The sequence below is a fragment of the Physeter macrocephalus genome, chromosome 14 (genome assembly GCF_002837175.3).
Source record: "Physeter macrocephalus isolate SW-GA chromosome 14, ASM283717v5, whole genome shotgun sequence".
NCBI lineage: Eukaryota > Metazoa > Chordata > Mammalia > Artiodactyla > Physeteridae > Physeter > Physeter macrocephalus.
Genome location: NC_041227.1, coordinates 92,171,071 through 92,176,812, shown reverse-complemented (window position 1 = coordinate 92,176,812; position 5,742 = coordinate 92,171,071). Strand labels below are relative to the sequence as shown.

The 5,742-nt window shown below is 41.6% G+C and overlaps 1 protein-coding gene across 2 annotated transcripts in view; it reads right to left on the bottom strand.

Annotated features, from left to right (window-relative positions):
- The window catches only part of METTL16 (methyltransferase 16, RNA N6-adenosine), a 50,555-nt gene extending 49,199 nt beyond the window's left edge, over nt 1–1,356 (bottom strand). For both annotated transcript variants that reach the window (XM_028499199.2, XM_028499200.2), the window contains exon 1: nt 1,229–1,356. The gene's annotated coding sequence lies outside the window, so the exon portion shown is untranslated. The remainder of the gene's footprint in view (nt 1–1,228) is intronic.
- Between the last annotated feature and the right edge of the window lie 4,386 nt (nt 1,357–5,742).

Sequence of the window (5,742 nt, the reverse complement as noted above, 5' to 3'; positions counted from 1 at the left end):
GGTGGCGCAGTGGTTGAGAGTCCGCCTGCCGATGCAGGGGACGCGGGTTCGTGCCCCGGTCCGGGAAGATCCCACATGCCGCGGAACGGCTGGGCCCGTGGGCCATGGCCACTGGGCCTGCGCGTCCGGAGCCTGTGCTCCACGACAGGAGAGGCCGCAGCGGTGAGAGGCCCGCGTACCGCAAAACAAACAAACAAAAAACCAAAACAAATGTCACTTCCTCATTGATGTCTTTCCTGAGTACCTCCATTTAAATAAGCAGTGAGTGAACACACTCCTTGTCTCTCTTAGTAGCTTCAGTCTTCTACATAAAACTTACCCATCTGACATTGCATATATTTCACTTATTTTTTTTTAAATCTGCCCTGCCAGTAAGCTTCATGAGGGAAAATATTTTGTGTATCTTATTATTCACTGCGATATCCCAGAGCCTAAAGTAGGGCCTGGAGAGCGGACACGCAATAAGTGTTTTTTGATTGAAAGCACGATGGAACTCTTTACACTGTCCAGGACACTGAAACACAGCACCCTCATTCTTGATAAGCAGTCCCCATCTTAAGTCTCTAAAAGGCTCAGGCCTAGGGCTGGACCTTTTTCTTCTGGTTACCCGAGTCAGTCCAGAAAGCCAAAGTAGTAGACCTTCACTTAAGCTTCTGCTTCGACTTTCTTTGATCTTTCCCATCTCCACGCTTCTGTTTCCTTGGTTTCTCCTGACCCTTAATAATCCTCTTCAACTACCATGTGTCTTAATACATAAGTCTGTATAATAATCTAAATTCCGCTTTCAGAACTTTGAATTCCTTCTGCACAGATCCCTACCACTTCAATCCTAATCTCCGTTTTCTCTCGTCTCCTCCCCTCAAAAATCCGACTTTTTCCACTAGTTCGACCACTGTCAGTTCTCCATCTCTTCCACTCCTTCCACGCCCTCATATTACCCACTCAGACTATCTTCCCGCCTCAGTTTTGGATCTCTCTAAACCTCCTCCGCCCCGCCGGTCTTTCCTACTTCAGTACTAGTCGCCACTCTATTTGCCAACTCCTCCTACCCACCCCAACACACATATACCCCCGCACGCGCACGCACATGTACACACACACCATCTGGTCTCTCTCCTTAGACCCCGAAACCAACACCTCACAGGCCCAGAACAGGAGAATGTGGAACCTAGGTGATACACAGGTTGGATGAACTCGCAACCCGCGTGAGAGATATTAAGTGACTCACCTCCTAAGTCTAAGTTCCTTCCAGACGACTAGTCTAGTGTGGGCCCCTACAACACCAGTCTTAAGCCACCAGCGGCCCGAAGATCCTAGAAACGCAAACGTTACGCTCCTTGTGCGCCGCCATCTTGGGCCTCCATTCAGCCTCGTGATTGGACGAGCCATTCTCGCGCGACCTGCTGCAGATTCTGAAGAAAGAAGAAACTGTCGCGAGACCTGGACTTCGCGGCTCCTTCTGTCAGAGGGAGGGGGCGTGGTAGCAAGCAGAGTCCTTTGGGTTAGGACGCCTGGTTTTAAATCTGGTAGGGATATTGTTCTTTAAAAATGTAGATTAAAAAAAATATGTAGCCTTCTGTGCCCCACTCCAGATTTACTAAATCACATTCTCTGGGTTTGGGCGAAGAATATAAGGATGGCTGCGCGGGGAAGGGGGGGAGGGGTGTTTTTGGATTACACGGCGGCAATTACCGTTTATTCTGCAACAGGTCTCTCCTCGTGCGATGTCTCACTTGATCATCACAGATAAACCTGTGAGGTGAGGAAGGGTAGTCTCATTTACAGACAAAGAACTGGGGATCAGAAATATGAAGTCGTTTGTTCAATATCTTACATCCAGATGACATCAAATCCACGTATTTCCTCACCTGCCTCTTGAGCTGGAAGCAATGTTAAATGCTTTCCATTTTTCTTCTCAACTCGGTTATACTAATTTTTACCCTCCTCTGGTAAGTAGTGTGAATATTAGTTCCCCGTTGTACAATTGAGACCAAAAGGTAAATTACTTTCAAAAGGCGTACAATAAGTAACAAAACTAGGGCTAAAGGCTGAACCTCTGGACCCCTACCTAGTACCTCTTTCCTTTAAAAAAGCTTCCCTATGTCCTAGAAATTAATGTGAAAGCTTCTGGCAAACTGTTGTAATACAGTTAAGAGATAGGGATGGAGACTTCAGCTTTATGCAGAACTGAGTGTACCAGTTGTCACTCCAGAAGAGGTGAGGAGGTGTTTTAATTATCTGTTGTTTAACCACCACCCCAAATGTATAGCTTAAAACAACAACCATATTATTTGTTCACTGTGAAATCTGGGCTGGGATTAACCCCGCCATCCTGCTAGCCTTGCTATAGGTCGTAGCATCAGCTGGGGGCTGGTTCCGCGGGAATGACTGGGCCTCTCTCTTCGTGTTGTCTCAAATTCTCTCCCTCTCCATGTGACCTTTCTACATAATTCTTCAGCAGAGAAGCCATATTTCTTACATGTTGGATTAGGACTTCCAAAAAGACAAAAGTGGAAGTTGGTACGCCTTCTTAAGGCTTAGCCTCCGGACTGGTGCTTTCACCATATTCTGTTGGTTAAAGCAAGTCAAAGGGCCAGCCCAAATTCAAGAGTAGAGGCCTATGCCAGGGTACCTTCCGGTACGGGAAGGCATGGTTCACTGGGTCCCCCAATGTAACAGAATACTACAGAAAGTTTTATGTCTTTAATTGGTAGTGTCTTTTTATTTTTACAGTATTTAGTGCTTACTTCTGGAAAGGTAAAAAGAGAAAATGGCCTTGAAGTTAAGGCTGGTAAAGTTGAAAGTGGATTGTATGTAAAATGCTGGTGAATTTCTGTTAGCTCCAGACAGCTCCATTTCCTCTGTGGGTCAAACCAGAGAGACCATAGCTCTGCAGCCAGGGAATTTGGGCTTTAATCCTCCTCCCACCACTTTCTAACTCTTTGATTATGGGCAATTTACTTAAACTATTCAAGCCTTGCTTTGTTCAATATGCAAATCTCTCTCATAGGGTTGCTGTGAGAAGTAAATCAGATAATGCGTGTAAAACACTTAGCGTAGTTTCTGGCTCATAGTAAGCTATTATTATTATTATTCCTGATGACTTCTGTGGTCAGTTTCCATTTTTAGAAAATTATTTCATAAAGATAAAACATGTTCATTATAGAAAATTTGTAAGAAATTTAAATAATATAGGAAAATATGAAAGAGAAAGCAAAAATTATCTAACCTCTCAGCCCCTAGAGTCAATCACCATCAAAGTTTGATAACCTTACTTCTAGACCTGTATATATTCATAAGGATATATAACTAAATAATTTTTGTAGTAATAGCATTTTATATATATATTTATATATATATACATATATACACACAAAATGCAAGTCTTGGGGGTTCTCCTACTTCAGTTAATATAGTTCTGTACCATTCTTTGTAATAAGTACATAGTATTCCATTGCATGGATGTGCCACAGATTTTTTAAACTCATTTCCCTGTGGGTGGACATAGGTTGGCCTGCTCCCAAAACTGTGGTATAATGATAAATACATCTCCTTAAAAAAAATTTTTTTTTACATAAAATGAAATTGTCTAGAGACTTCACAAAATAGATTAATAAGATATTCAACATCTGCCTCTTAGGGCTTATATCTCTGACGTACTGTCAAATCCCCAAGGATTTAATCTGGTAGAAGTCTGTCTAACTTCCACACTCAGCAAGGACAGTATAGGTGTCCAATTAGTCAGTTACAAACTTTGCTTCTTGCTGCCTCTTTGTAGTAGGAAATTGATACTGCACATTCAGCAGGTAATGCTGTTAATTCTGATATGTTGCATAGCTCCTACCAGAGCTGCTTTTAGCATCAGCCACCTATTGTGCTGAACTCAACTCTTGAGGGCCTGGATTCCCACTTTGCTGAAGTTACTTATTTCAAAGACCATGTTGCTCTTCCCTGCTACTGTTCTGGCCAGGGCCAGGCAGTCAACATCCACAGGTCTCTCTAGCTTCATGTCTCAGGGAGCAATGATGGAGTATCAGTTCCTTCTAGCCCAGAAGATGCTGGCCTCCTTATGTAAATTCATCCAACTCCTGCTTAAGGACCAAGTTAATATATCAGATTTCTAATGGCTCCCTTAATTAAGTCACAAAAGCTACACCTTAATCTCAGAAAAATGACTATTTCTCAGCCTACATTTATATAACTGAGAGCTACTCAAGTGATGTTTACACTTAGGACACCATATTTTTCATTATTACAAATAATGCTGAATTCTTTCAAGAATCTGAAAAGTAAATTTCAAAATTTAATAGCTGGTGGAAGAGCTGGATCTGAATGTACATCTGACTACTTTCCCTCCTGTTCCAGGTCCCACATAACAAGACATTAATTTAAAAAATAAAAATATAAATTCCAAATAGGAGTGAAAACCCAGAAATAGTGCCATTGACAGACCAGAAAATTTGAAGACATTCTGAAAAAATAGGAAACAAATAGAAATAACAACTAATATGCCAAGAGATTTTTATATGGAAATGCAGATGATTTTGGAATTTATCTGGAAAACAAAGTGTGCAAGGATAGCTAGTAATTATGTTTTCCCCTTGGAAAAAAATTAAGATGACATCACATATAAAATAAATCTTATGTGGATAATAAACAGAACAAGTATTAAAAACCAATGAAATCAACTATAGAAGTGTTAGAAGAATATAGGAGAATGCTTTTATAAGCTTAGAATAGGGAGGGCCTTCTGAAGACACAAAACTCAAAAACCATAAAGGAAATATTTGCTAAATTTGATTATATAAAAATTTAAAACGTCAATATAATAAAAGATGCTACAATAATAGACAACAAACAGGGAGAAAATATTTGCAATAAATATAGCAGACAAAGTGTTAAAATCCAAGCTATATTCTCAGAAAATGACAAATCAACAAGAAAATAATTCAGTGTTAAAAGGAGCACTGGAGGGGCTTCCCTGGTGGCGCAGTGGTTGCGCGTCCGCCTGCCGATGCAGGGGAACCGGGTTTGCGCCCCGTCTGGAAGGATCCCACATGCCGCGGAGCGGCTGGGCCCGTGAGCCATGGCCGCTGGGCCTGCGCGTCCGGAGCCTGTGCTCCGCAACGGGAGAGGCCACAACAGAGGGAGGCCCGCATACCACCAAAAAAAAAAAAAAAAAAAAAAAAGGAGCACTGGATATGAAGGAAATTAATAAAAGAGCATATATAGTTGATCAATGAACATATATGAAAAAATGCTCAAATGCATTCATAACCATAGAAAGGCATAGTAAAATAACTATAATATATCATTTTAAATATATCAGATTAATAAAAATAAAAATATTAATAGTATCCAATAATGGCAAAGCGTGTTGGTTAGCTTTTGCTGTGTAACAAACCACCCTAAAACTTAATGGTTTTAAGAGTCTCATGCTCTACCGACTGAGCTAGCCGGGCGCTACTTAATGGTTTTAAACATCAGACATTATTACAGTTCTGTGCTGGACAGTTATTCTGGTCTGGGCTGGTTCAGCTGATGTCTGCAATTTGCTGGAGGTTGTGCTGGAGTTTGGATGGTCTAGGATGACCTTACTCACGTGGCTGGCAGTTGGCAGGCTGGTTGGTTTAGGGTAAGGGTCAGCAAAGAACTGCAGGTTGGCCAAGTCTGTTCCCACCTTATTATTCATATATTGTTTTATGGCTGCTTTCACAATACAACAGCAGAGTTGAATAGCTG